This window comes from Salvelinus fontinalis, chromosome 7, assembly GCF_029448725.1.
Source record: "Salvelinus fontinalis isolate EN_2023a chromosome 7, ASM2944872v1, whole genome shotgun sequence".
NCBI lineage: Eukaryota > Metazoa > Chordata > Actinopteri > Salmoniformes > Salmonidae > Salvelinus > Salvelinus fontinalis.
Genome location: NC_074671.1, coordinates 18,295,999 through 18,309,207, shown reverse-complemented (window position 1 = coordinate 18,309,207; position 13,209 = coordinate 18,295,999). Strand labels below are relative to the sequence as shown.

Below are 13,209 nucleotides of genomic sequence, written 5' to 3'. Positions count from 1 at the left end.
TGTAAATTAATCAAACAACGTGTACTCTTATCACATAAACGTCTCTGAGCACCAACACACACACTGCCGACAGCGAAACCAGGAAACCGTGGCCCTTTGCAGGATGGCGAGTCGAAACGGAGGCCCAACCAAGAACCCAACACGAGACAGTCATTCATTATGGCATTTATTTCCAACATGTCAAACTAGCACTAAAAGCTGTTGACAGCTAATTATTATGGTAATAGGTGAGACAAACAAGGATAGATGGACACAAGAAGGCATTACAGTGCAGAGCCTCCAACAGCTTATCTACTTTGTGAAAGAGGTTTGGGGGGGAAAAAACTAAGATGAGGGGGGAAGGGAGGGTGAACGCATTCTAAATGGTGGCTAAAGCAGGGTGTTGTGGGGAGTTCTCGCGAGAGGAGTGTGTCCGTGCGTGCGCATCTGTGTGTGAGAGAGAGCAAAGGATTGATAGATAAGAAAAAGAGGGAGGGAGGAGGAAGATGGCTAGCTAAAACAGGACAGATGGGATGATTGAGGATGGATGAGAGAGACAGAGAAAAGGAGAAGGGTCGAGAGAGACGGGAGAGGACAGGGATGAGCGAGAGGGAGGAGGGGTCGAGAGAGAGGAAAGGAGGGACAGAACAGAGATTATCAGATTAGTGGCTGGTAAGAGGGCCTAATTAAGAGGCAGAAAGAGAGGCAGTTATAATGGGGCTGGGCGGAGGAGACATTTTCGGTTCAAATGCCTGTTTAGCCACGACCAGTGGACTGTGTCCCCAAGCATCTCAAGTCCTGTTCCCATGAAATGCTACATGCGCCTCCTGGTCTGTGTACACGTCAGAGGAGACCAACTGTGGCCCAGTGTAAGTCCAGCAGGATCACCCTGCGTGCTGCGTACGCGACTTAGCTGTCTGACAGATGAAAGGCCATGCTACTGTGGAGCAGAGAATAACTTAACCTACATATAAAACCCATCGCAGAAGCTTGGTTTGAACTAGGCTATACAAGTGGTGCAAAAAGTGATCGATACAGATGATTAGATACTGATCACTGCACGTCAAAAAAGTCTCAGTTCTACTTTATTAGGCCTACACACTTGCAGGTGTGTAAGAAAAGTGTTATGGCTACCTGTTTCAAACTGTAAAAAAAAAAAAAATATATATATATATATATATATATATATATTACATACATACATACAGTATCAGTCATAAGTTGACACACCTACAAGGGTTTTCTTTATTTTTACTATTTTCTACATTGTAGAATAATAGTGAAGACATCAAAACAATGAAATAACACATATGGAATCATGTAGAAACCAAAAAAGTGTTAAACAAATCAAAATATAAGTAGGCACCCTTTGCCTTGATGACAACTTTGCACACTCTTGGCATTCTCTCAACCAGCTTCACCTGGAATGCTTTTCCAACAGTCTTGAAGGAGTTCCCACATATGCTGAGCGCTTCTCGGCTGCTTTATCTTCACTCTGCAGTCCAACTCATCCCAAATGGGTTGAGGTCGGGCGATTGGGGGCGCCAGGTCATCAGATGCAGCACTCCACTCTCCTTCTTGGTCAAATAGTCCTTACACAGCCTGGAGGTGTGTTGGGTCACTGTCCTGTTGAAAAACAAATGATAGTGGGACTAAGTGCAAACCAGATGGGATGGCGTATCACTGCAGAATGCTGTGGTATCCATGCTGGTTAATTGCCGTGAATTCTAAATAAAATCAGACAGTGTCACCAGCAAAGCACCCCCACACCGCCTCCTCCATGCTTCACGGTGGGAACCACACATGCGGAGATCATCCATTCACCTACTCTGTGTCTCAAAGACACGGCGGTTGGAACCAAAAAGCTCAAATTTGGACTCATCCGACCAAAGGACAGATTTCCACCTGTCTAATGTCCATTGCTCGTGTTTCTTGGCCTAAGCAAGTCTCTTCTTCTTATTGGTGTCCTTTAGTAGTGGTTTCTTTGCAACAATTCGACCATGAAAGCCTGATTCACGCAGTCTCCTCTGAATAATTGGATGTTGAGATGTGTCTGTTACTTGAACTCTGTGAAACATTTATTTGGGCTGCAATTTCTGAGGCTGGTAACTCTAATGAACTTATCCTCTGCAGCAGAGGTAACTCTGGGTCTTCCTCTCCCGTGGCGGTCCTCATGAGAGCCAGTTTCATCATAGCGCTTGATGATTTTTGCGACTGCACTTGAAGAAACATTCAAAGTTCTTGAAATTTTCCGCATTGACTGACCTTCATGTCTTAAAGTAATGATGGACTGTCGTTTCGCTTTGCGTATTTGAGCTGTTCTTGCCATAATATGGACTTGGTCTTTTACCAAATAGGGCTATCTTCTGTATACCACCGCTACCTTGTCACAACACAACTGATTGGCTCAAACGCATTAAGAAGGAAAGAAATACCACAGATTAACTTTAAACAAGACACACCTTTTAATTTAAATGCATTCCAGGTGACTACCTCATGAATCTGGTTGAGAAAATGTGTGCAAAGCTGTCATCAAGGCAAACGGTGGCTACTTTGAAGAAACTCAAATATAAAATATATTTTGATTTGTTTAGCACTTTTTTGGTTACTACATGATTCCATCCATGTTATTTCATAGTTTTGATGTCTTTACTATTATTCTACAATGTAGAAAATAGTCAAAATAAAGAAAAACCCTGGAATGAGTAGGTGTCCAAACTTTTGACTGGTACTGTATATATAATTTTAAAATGAACAGTCTTAACAGTGCTAATTGAGAGAGATACAAGCACGTAAACTGAGCTGTCCAGTTATCAGCTTGTTACTGGTTGGAGGTTTATCACTTTGTTTCATCAGCAGGCAGAACAAAGCCCTCACTAAACTGGTAGCCTCTGTTGCTTATGGCTAGCCTAATTACCACACTAAGACACTTTAAACCCATGGAGGGACCTATGGGCACCTAGAGCTTCTGCTAGTAAGTAAGTAGCCTAAAATAGCTTTAGTTTATGCAAGATAAGCAATTCTTCTAAACTGCATATTGGTATATGTTTTATTATGTAGAGAACAGTCTTGTGAAAAAAATAGAAACTTTACAGAATGAGGATGGGGAGTAGAACTAGAGTCAGTGACAATGGTGTGTGTGTGTGTGTGTGTGTGTGTGTGTGTGTGTGTGTGTGTGTGTGTGTAAGAATGCTGCTGTGCTGCTCTCATAGCCGGTTGACAGGCACAGACAAGTGCTAAAGCCTGGATGTTTGAGAGCAGAGCAGTTGGCACAGGGAGATATCACTTTTTGCCTGCTCTACACGACAGCATCCCCGCTATATCAGTTACAGCAGGGAAAGGTTAAGATAAAAGCAGAGAGAGGGGGCGAGGGGGGGTGGATAGAGCTAGAGAGAGAGCTAGAGAGAAAGAGGAGGGAGAGAGAGAGAGAGAAAGAGAAAGGAGGAAGAGAGAAAGAGGGTGTGGGGGGAACAGACAGATGCAAAAAGGAAGATGGAGGCAGAGAAAAGGGAAGTGAGAGAGAAAGGGAGGTGAAAGAGATGAATGGCTTTGCAGTGCACAGCACACTAAGAGAAGAGGTGGAGGCAGGATCATCTGGACAAACTAGACGAGCCAGTTTCCTCCATTATGGTTTAGAGAGGAAGAGAGCCCCATGTCTGTTTCCACCAGCTCTCTGCTGCCGCCAGAGCGGAGAAGCTAACTGCTCATTGGCTCTCCAGTTCAAGTCTAACCCATGCTACAGGATAAGCCATGCCTCGCTTTGGTCTAAGCATCCTTATAGAGACAAACAGTGCACCCAACAACCAGCATGTTGACTACTTTGGAGAGATTGCTTTCTCCAATGAGCAAAACAATTCTAATGAATGTTTTATTTTTTTCAGAAAAAAAACTTTGACATCGAATTATCAAAAAGTTTGGTATAAGTTGCTTATTTGTGACTTACCCTCAGCTAAATAAGCTACATAAATCAAACGTGTCGATCAGCATCATGAGGAATTGAGTAGGGAATGTTTTTCCATAGTGTTTTTTTTTCACTCAGTTCCGATATGTCATTTGAATACTTTTTTCAGAAGAAAAATGACACCAATGCAAAAAATTGAAGTCATCTGACCAACCAGCGTGTCTGACCAACGTGTGGCAATTCCTAATGTGGTCTTGAGTTCCTTGTGTGCTTTTATATCAGAGAAAAACTTGACGGCAGCTGAGCTCTTTAAACTTCCTTCTATACAACACCAGCGAGAAACAACTTGATCGCTGTGATTTCAGGTTCCCCTTCTCTCCTCAAAGCTGAGAACGCACAGAGACACAACTTTACAAACAAAGTCTCATGAACTGTGAGAAGACTGATCAATGTGACTCCTGAAAAGAGAGTTGTGAAACCCAGTGAGAAACTGGTGGGTAGAGATTGCAGTTCTTGTGAGGTAAAAAGAGTATCTCTCAGGATGTCTCACATTTGAACCTAAAGCCCATTATGAAAGAATGACAGAATGCATGTTCATCTGCTACCATTCTGCCTCCAGCCCAGATTGTAAGATTGTTTTATAACTTCCCATATAAAAATAGTCACTTAGCCAATGGTTTAATGCTAAAATTATGGATACAAGTATGGTTGATAAAAGCATGGGAAAATGTACCATACAGTATATTCTAGGCTTTGTATCAAAAGCTATCAGAGTTGGGCCTCCCGAGTGACAAAGCGGTCAAAAAGCAGTGCTGGAGGCGTTACTAGACCCGGGTTCATTCCCGGGCTGTGCCACAACTGGCTGTGGCCTGGGGTCCCATATGATTGCGCACAATTGGCTCAAATAGGTGCCCTTCTTTGCAAGGTATTGGAAAACCGAGGCATTGGTTAAACACTATTGCAACTTATTATGTGACTGAAGAACATTTTTACTTCTGAACTTATTTAAGTTTGCCATAAGAAAGGGGTTGAATGCTTATTGACTCAAGACATTACCATTTTTTATTAATTTGTAAAAATAAAATAAAAATCTAAAAACATAATTACACTTTGACATTATGGGTTACTGTGTGTAGCCCAGTGGCACAATATCTATTTAATCCATTTTAAATTCAGGCTGTAACACAACCAAATGTGGAAAAACTCAAGGGGTGTGAATACTTTCTGAAGGCACTGTAGACCATTTCACTAACACAAAAACAAGACGATAAGCCACTGGATGCTTCAGAGGAAAGCTGTCAAGCTGCCCAGCGGCATAAACACACTTCACAGATCAAGGGTGGCATAGTAGGGTTTGGAAACAAGGGTCCTTGGCAACACAGGGGCTCAGCTGTCAGCCAGCCACAGGTGCCTGCGACAGCTAGGGACATTTGGGGGCCTTTCTCTCCTCCAGGAGAAAAGACAGGGCTTTATTCAAGCCCTAAATGGGACATATGCTGCCTTGGCTGGGACTGGAGGTCTGCTGCAAGGCCACTCTGGGGAGTGAGTGTTGACTCTCCAGAGTGGAGTCTTGTTTGACAGGCTCACATGAGCCTGGTTTTTATTTTTTATTTAACTAGGCAAGTCAGTTAAGAACAAATTCTTATTTACATTGACGGCCAAACCCGGACGACGTTGGGCCAATTGTGCTCCGCCCTATGGGACTCCCAATCAAGGCCAGATGTGATACAGCCTGGATTCAAACCAGGGACTGTAGTGACACCTCTTGCACTGAGATGCAGTGCCTTAAACCGCTGCGCCACTCGGGAGCCCAGGGTGGGGTGGGGGTGGGGGTGGTCGTGTTGGGGGGCATGATAGGCTCATATTTCAGCCACATCTTCAGCAGTGGAAAATATGTAGGGGGAGATAATGTCAACCAGATTATCCTACTACTCTATTGACAAAGCAGTAGGCTACCACTGCTAGTTTAACACACTCTTACACAAAAATACTTTTAGGCTATATAAAATAAGTGAATGTAAGTTAGGCTATATTGACATCACACACACATACATACACCCCCCCCCACGACACAAACACAGAGACGTTGTGGTGGGTGCCAGTTACATAGAGTGAGAGTGCAGATGTAGATTGTGTCCTGACAGATCCCATGCAGCCCCACTGACAGCTGCGTGGAACCAACCAACCGCACCGACCAGATAGCTAGCTGGCTGCAATGTACTGTATGTGCCCTTAGTGCCACAAACGCATAACAGCTAGCCAGCTACACTACAGTTACAAGCTAATGCTTATTTAAACATTCCTACAAATAAAAGTGATGGGAAAAAAAGGGGGACTGATTACTTTCCAAAGAGATAACTTTTGAGTTCCTTTTGCTGTGTATGTGTGTGTACTTGTGTTGCCTTAGCCTATACCTTTATCAAAGGGGACACGAAGCAAGGTCTTCTCTGAAGGCCAGATAGATGTAGGGGAGAGTTGGCTTGACATCCCCAACAGGCTGAGAATAAATAGCCCCTGCTAGCAAGCTACTTATTTGGCACGTCTCTACGCCATGAGTAAATCACAGCGGTGAGCAGAAAGGGTACGCTTTTAACCCCCCCCCCTTTGTTGTTATGTTCATCCCCCAGTCCTTTATTTAGCAGATACTTTTATGTAGGGAGACGGAGACCCATCCATCTTTCTCTGTCTGTCTGCTACCTATCCTGCTAATTTTTCCTCTCTGGCAACCGTTCCCCCTTCCCCCAAACACACACGCACCTTTACAGTACACTTTGGGGCCGGTGAGGAACATTGAGCGTAACTGTAGGTCTGTGGCAAAGATCTTACTTGTACTTCATGTACTTGTACTTCATGTTCCACAACTTTATTTGTTTCATCAATACAAAAAAATAAAAAGTATACCTCCCCGTTATCAGTCACATGGGTCTCTCTCTCTCTCCACACAGAGGACACAGTGGGCCTGGACTGCTCTCCACTGACAGTTGTCTATCTGTGCAACAAATGGCACATTCATTCAGGGGCGGCAGTGACAGCCCCACTCCATAAATTCTGGGGCGCACGCGCACACACATACCACACACACACAGCAGCTAGCAGCAGCAGCACCTCCAACAACAGAGCCTGTTGTGTTGATGCTGCTCTGCGCCACACACTTTATGTGCAGCTCCTAAAAAGGCCTGTTAAGTTCAAGTCAGTTAATAGTCTAGTTTACCAACAGGCATTGACTACCGTATCAGTATTCCAAGCCAATGAACAGCAGAACAGCCTGTAAAAGCACTTTGTTTTATTAAGGCTGTATGGGATGGCCTGCTCCTATTTGCATACGGGGCATCCGCCAGTTGGCATTTCGATTCACCCGAATTAGGCCATGAGGCCCAACTCGACGCCAGCCCACAACATTTGTTGCTGAGGTTTACACATACGGTCCAGGACACCTTGTATCCACATGAAGCCAAGCACCAATAACTAGAAGCCTACTAGTTAGATTCTTTTTTTAAATGGTGGCACGCCAGCAGTTCGGGGCACATAACATCTTGGGGGAGATTGAAGTGAAAAGAGATGGGCTCATTTCAACAACATCCCCAGTGTTACAACAATGCACTTGGGTGTGTCGCTGTCTTTCGCAAATGCAAACCCTCACAGTCTTTCAGCACTTGTGTGTGTATGTGTGAGTGTAGGTTGTGGGGGGGGCTGCCTTCAGGCCTACAAGCTCATACACGCCATACCTGCCTAAGCCTGGACTTACCCAACACACCAAGTCCTTCAGACAAGACTTACACCCTCGTCACACGGATTAGCCCATCCTACATGAAAACTTGTGTGCAAAGGCATACCACAAAAAAAGCAAAAAGCCCACCCAAAGCATCTCCCAACCCATGTAGTCATCTGAACTGCTTGTGTGTCAGATCTTAAAAAGCAGACAATTATTTCAGCCATTCACAGTCAGTCATTACAGACAGTAGTGTTCATCTTAATATAGAGCACTGTGTACACAGTGAATATACACAGCTGGGATGAGGTTGGTCTACTTGTTTGTCAGACGTAAAAAGTATGCCACTTCAGACATTCGCAGTAAGTCATTTCGCACAATAACTGCTTGAAATGCAGCGAGTGAAATGTGAGTGAAATGTTTTGACGCTACTTGGTCTTTGTGTTTAAAATGCTGCATCGTCCGCCTGTCTGTCTGTCTGTCTGTCTGTCTGGTCTGTGTTCCACCATGTCTGATGAGGAGACAGAGCAGGACAAACCACTGGAGGGGGGTGGGGGTTCTCCCAGCAGAGGAACCACAGCCCAGGTCGGGAGGATAGGCCTCTTCACCACTCTCACCATAATGGAGCTCTTTGTACAGCCAAGAAGAATACACCCTTCATCTGGGCTGGGGACTAAGGCACGCGCACACACGCACACACACACACACACACACACACACACGATGTGGCTGTCAAGACCATTTCTTCCCTCCTCCTTGTAGAGGACTGCCTCTCTGTGTGTATGTGCCTGCCAACATTTAGCAAAGTGTAAAACTAGATGGATCAGTTCAGCAGAGGAACCACCAGGTATTATCTGTATCTGTCCTTTTACACCTAACCCCCATCCTCCAACCCCTCCCCCTAACCCCCATCCTCCAACCCCTCCCCCCATCCTCCTCCCCCTTCTTTGGCTACTTGATGTTAGATGACCTAACACCCTAAAGTGAGGATGCAGGCCAAAGCACAAGGCCAGACAACATCGGCCAACTATTTGCGGTCACCAGCTCGCACTCACCCACTGAGCCGCCCAGTGCCTAAGCCCCTCCTACCCACATGGGCACCGGCCCCCTTGCTCTCTGCCTCGGGCCAATCAGGTACTCCACGGCCAGCTGTTTGCCTGAGCCGCACGTGTGAATGACAGCGAGCGGGGGTAGGAGGGGGCTCTCACAACTTCTAGCAGCGGAGGGGGGGGTATATGACTGGTCGTGCAGCACAGCACCGCTCGGCTAGACTGAAACGACTCCCACAGCAGCAGCATCACATCATGTCTTGCCTGCCTTTCTCCCACCCCCCTCTCCTCCGTCCCCCCACCACCTCTCCCACTACCCCCCCCCCCCCCCCCTCTCCTCCACTACACTACCCCTCCACTACAGTACTCCTACCCCTCCACTACACTACTCCCCTCTGAAATAAAAGTCACATTGTGTTTTTTTCCCCCTCTTCCTGCAGTGCTGGGATCTCACTACATGGATTCTCTGCCTGCCTTACTGCCTGGGGACATGGGCTCCTACAAGGGAGTGATTCATCTGGAGGGTGGGGTGGGAGGTGGAGATGCTGGAACTTCACAGAGCAGTTTTTTTGGGGGGGGGGGGGGGGCACAGAAATAAACTGCCATCTTATGGTGAAGTACACCCATCCAATAAGTGTCATAAAAAATGTGTTTTTGAAAAGTACTTGTGATCATCTACAGTCTAGAATTGTGATTCTTAAGATGGAGTCTTAAGAAAGAAAGCCTTGACAAGAAAGAAAGCAAGAAAAACAGACAAGCGATTAATAATTTTCTGAAAGCATGACAAATACACCCACCAGCACACAATGCGTAGAACTATTAGAGTCTGTGGCCCAAACAGAGGGACACCTACAGCCCAGAGGGGTCGGCGCATCAGAGGCTGGTCACAATGAGCCCTGGTCTTCTGCCCAGTGTTGTGTGGGGAAATAAAAGACATGTAACATTTCAGCTGACTGAGTGTAAAGACCTCATTTACATCCTCATTGTCCAGCTCGATGTTTGCCCAAGTTAGGCAGTGATGGAGCCTGTTGCATGTCAGACATTAGGGGTAGAGCAGGATGGGTGACCGAACAGAGCAAAATCTGGGAGTTTGAAAGATGGGCTACTTTCAGGGCTTGAAAGTGTTCAAAGTCAACCTCCCCCAACACACTATGGGAGGGGGAGAATGTAACTGTTCCTTACTGCTCCAAAGACAGCAAGCTTGTTTCTGCATTCCATGTTTAATAGTAATGCTAGACATGTTAGCATCTAGGAGGCTCCTGCTCTGAAACCTGCCTCAAGGCTCCGAGCAAAGTGCCTCCTCGTTGAGCACAAGGCCTGATAAAGAAAAAGTGAATGTTTACTGGGATAGAAGTGCTGGCTTAGGGAGTGCCCGAAGGATAAGCTTTGACTAGATTTTGATTATTCTCTTTGTTAACTACTTCTTTCTGAACCAGTTTATTTCCCCTCACCTTCCGACAACAATTCCCCTAATGATGCACACAAGTGCTAATCATAATTATGAAAACCATCCACTAGCCACCATTTCCTGTTCAGGGGAAGTCCAAAAGATTTTGCAGTCTTGTGGGATGGCCCATTTCCTCAGCAAAGAATGACATGAGGAGGAAGAAGTCTTTTCCCCCTCAGATTTCTATTTATCCCTGACATTGTCCCTCCATCTCAAAATGTCTCTGATGGCATGCCATTCTGACTAGTCAGGCCTAGGCTAAAGGCATCACAACCAGCATACACTTATAAACTCACCAAAAAAATAAACGTCCTCTCACTGTCAACTGCGTTTATTTTCACAAAACTTAACATGTGTAAATATTTGTATGAACATAAGATCCAACAACTGAGAAACTGAACAAGTTCCACAGACACGTGACTAACAGAAATGGAATAATGTGTCCCTGAACAAAGGGGGGGGGGTCAAAATCAAAAGTAAGTCAGTATCTGGTGTGGCCACCAGCTGCATTAAGTACTGCAGTGCATCTTCTCCTCATGAACTGCACCAGATTTGCCAGTTCTTGCTGTGATATGTTACCCCACTCTTCCACCAAGGCATCTGCAAGTTCCCAGACTTTTCTGGGGGGGGGGGGGGGGGAATAGCCCTAGCCCTCACCCTCTGATCCAACAGGTCCCAGACGTGCTCAATGGGATTGAGATCCATGCTCTTTGCTGGCCATGGCAAAACACTGACATTCCTGTCTTGCAGGAAATCACGCACAGAACGAGCAGTATGGCTGGTGGCATTGTCATGCTGGAGGGTAATTTAAGGATGAGCCTTCAGGAAGGGTACTACATGAGGGAGGAGGATGTCTTCCCTGTAACACACAGCGTTGAGATTGCCTGCAATGACAACAAGCTCAGTCCGATGATCCTGTGACACACCGCCCCAGACCATGACGGACCCTCCACCTCGATCCCGCTCCAGAGTACAGGCCTCAGTGTAACGCTCAATCCTTCGACGATAAACTCAAATCGACCATCACCCCTGGTAAGACAAAGCCGCGACTCGTCAACGAAGAGCACTTTTTGCGAGTCCTGTCTGGTCCAGCGACGGTGGGTTTGTGCCCATAGGTGACGTTGTTGCCTGGTTAGGACCTGCCTTACAACAGGCCTACAAGCCCTCAGTCCAGCCTCTCTCAGCCTATTGAGGACAGTCTGAGCACAAATGGAGGGATTGTGCGTTCCTGGTGTAACTCGTGCAGGTGCTGTTGCCATCCTGTATCTGTCCCGCAGGTGTGATGTTCGGATGTACCAATCCTATGCAGGTGTTGTTACACGTGGTCTGCCACTGCGATCAGCTGTCTGTCCTGTCTCCCTTAATTGCCAACCGTCTGTAAGCTGTTAGTGTCTTAACGACCGTTCCACAGGTGCATGTTCATTAATTGTTTATGGTTCATTGAACAAGCATGGGAAACAGTCTTTAAACCCTTTACAATGAAGATCTGTGAGGTTATTTGGATTTTTACGAATTATTTTTGAACGACAGGGTCCTGAAAAAGGGACGTTTCTTTTTTTGCTGAGTTTAGAATATGATGTCAAGAGGATTCACAAAAACATTGCACTGACAGAATTAAGTAGTCTTAATCTTGACAAATGACACACTAATGCTAAGTCCCAGCAACTACAACAACAAAACATATCAATGACTGAACAAACCAAATGGCGGTACAGACGTATACCAACACAATTCCTTAGAGCCTTTAATTGTCAGCATGCGAGTCTATCTTTACTCAGACAATCTCCATTAGGATCATTATAGGGCTCAATGAGCAGAACACTCCCGTCTCCGGGGCCATAACACTCCCGTCTCCGGGGCCATAACACTCCCGTCTCCGGGGCCATAACACTCCCGTCTCCGGGGCCATAACACTCCCGTCTCCGGGGCCATAACACTCCCGTCTCCGGGGCCATAACACTCCCGTCTCCGGGGCCATAACACTCCCGTCTCCGGGGCCATAACACTACCGTCTCCGGGGCCTTGCTACACTGTTACAGTCTTCAACACTGAGGGGGCTGACTGAGTCATTGCATCACAAGCTTGGTGACCTTGCTCTGAAAAGATAAGAAAGTGGAGACATATCTGGACATAACGGACCTGAAATGGCATCATCTTCCAGAGGCGGTGTTGATTGAGACCGCCTTGATGACTCAGAAGACTGAGGATGTTTGGTGGTTTCACAGTTCACAGTTCTGCAATTTTTGGCAACAAACAACAAGCAAAGCGTTTGTCAGTAGACATGGAGGGATGAAGGATGGACAAAGATGAAACTGGCCAACAACTGTTCAATACCTAGTGAAGGACCAAGAACTAGGAAGGAGTGCACTCATCTCAGTGGAAAGTAGTTAGCGACATAAAGGGGTCAAAGTCTCCTCTTTTGTCCCGATGCAGCTGCTCTTTCGAAGGAAAAGCTGGTTTTCAACTGGGCACCAATGCCTGCGGGAGAGCTGTGAAATCCTCCTTGGACGGGGTTTATGATTCCACTTTGGTGAACTTTGGTACCTGGGGGGGGGGGGGGGAGCACAGAGGAGGAGAGCTGGCTGACAGGCTGGTCTGACTGGCTGGTTAATTATAATTCCTCTTTGAAGGAGGTGCCGCAACCTCGCGCCAAGCCGAGGATGCTGGGAAGAGCACAGCTCAGGAGAGTGATGGGTGGTGGGGGAGGATGATATAGGGTCTTTGCTGGTGATACTTGGACTGGAGGGGGGGGCTAAAAAAGTTGCACTAGGCCTACATCATTATACATTTATCCCAGAGCTGTTCATTTCGGAGAGAAAACATTTTCCTGGGTGGTTAAAACGGCAGAAGTGGTCCTGTGTGTGTGTGTGTGTACACCTTCCGTGAGATGGGTGGCGGCTGTGCGGCCTATATATAACCAGTGTTGTCTGGGCAGGGTTTAAGCTTTTAAGGTAGGTCCCTCCATTGTGTGGGAGCGAGCTGCTCCTGTTGTGGGGGGGGGGGAAGAGGCCAGGTTTCAACCCAGAGAAAGGACCGCGTTTCTACCTTTGTGTGCCCTGCCTCCAGGGCATGTCAGAAGAGAGCCTATCCCAGTGTGTGGTGGTGGAGGGGGGGTGAAAGTGTA

General features: G+C 46.4%; 1 protein-coding gene across 3 annotated transcripts in view; it reads right to left on the bottom strand.

The window, feature by feature from the left end:
* Window positions 1–13,209, bottom strand: part of LOC129859147 (ras-responsive element-binding protein 1-like) — a 77,138-nt gene that overhangs the window by 49,904 nt on the left and 14,025 nt on the right. The gene's annotated exons all lie outside the window — the stretch shown is intronic.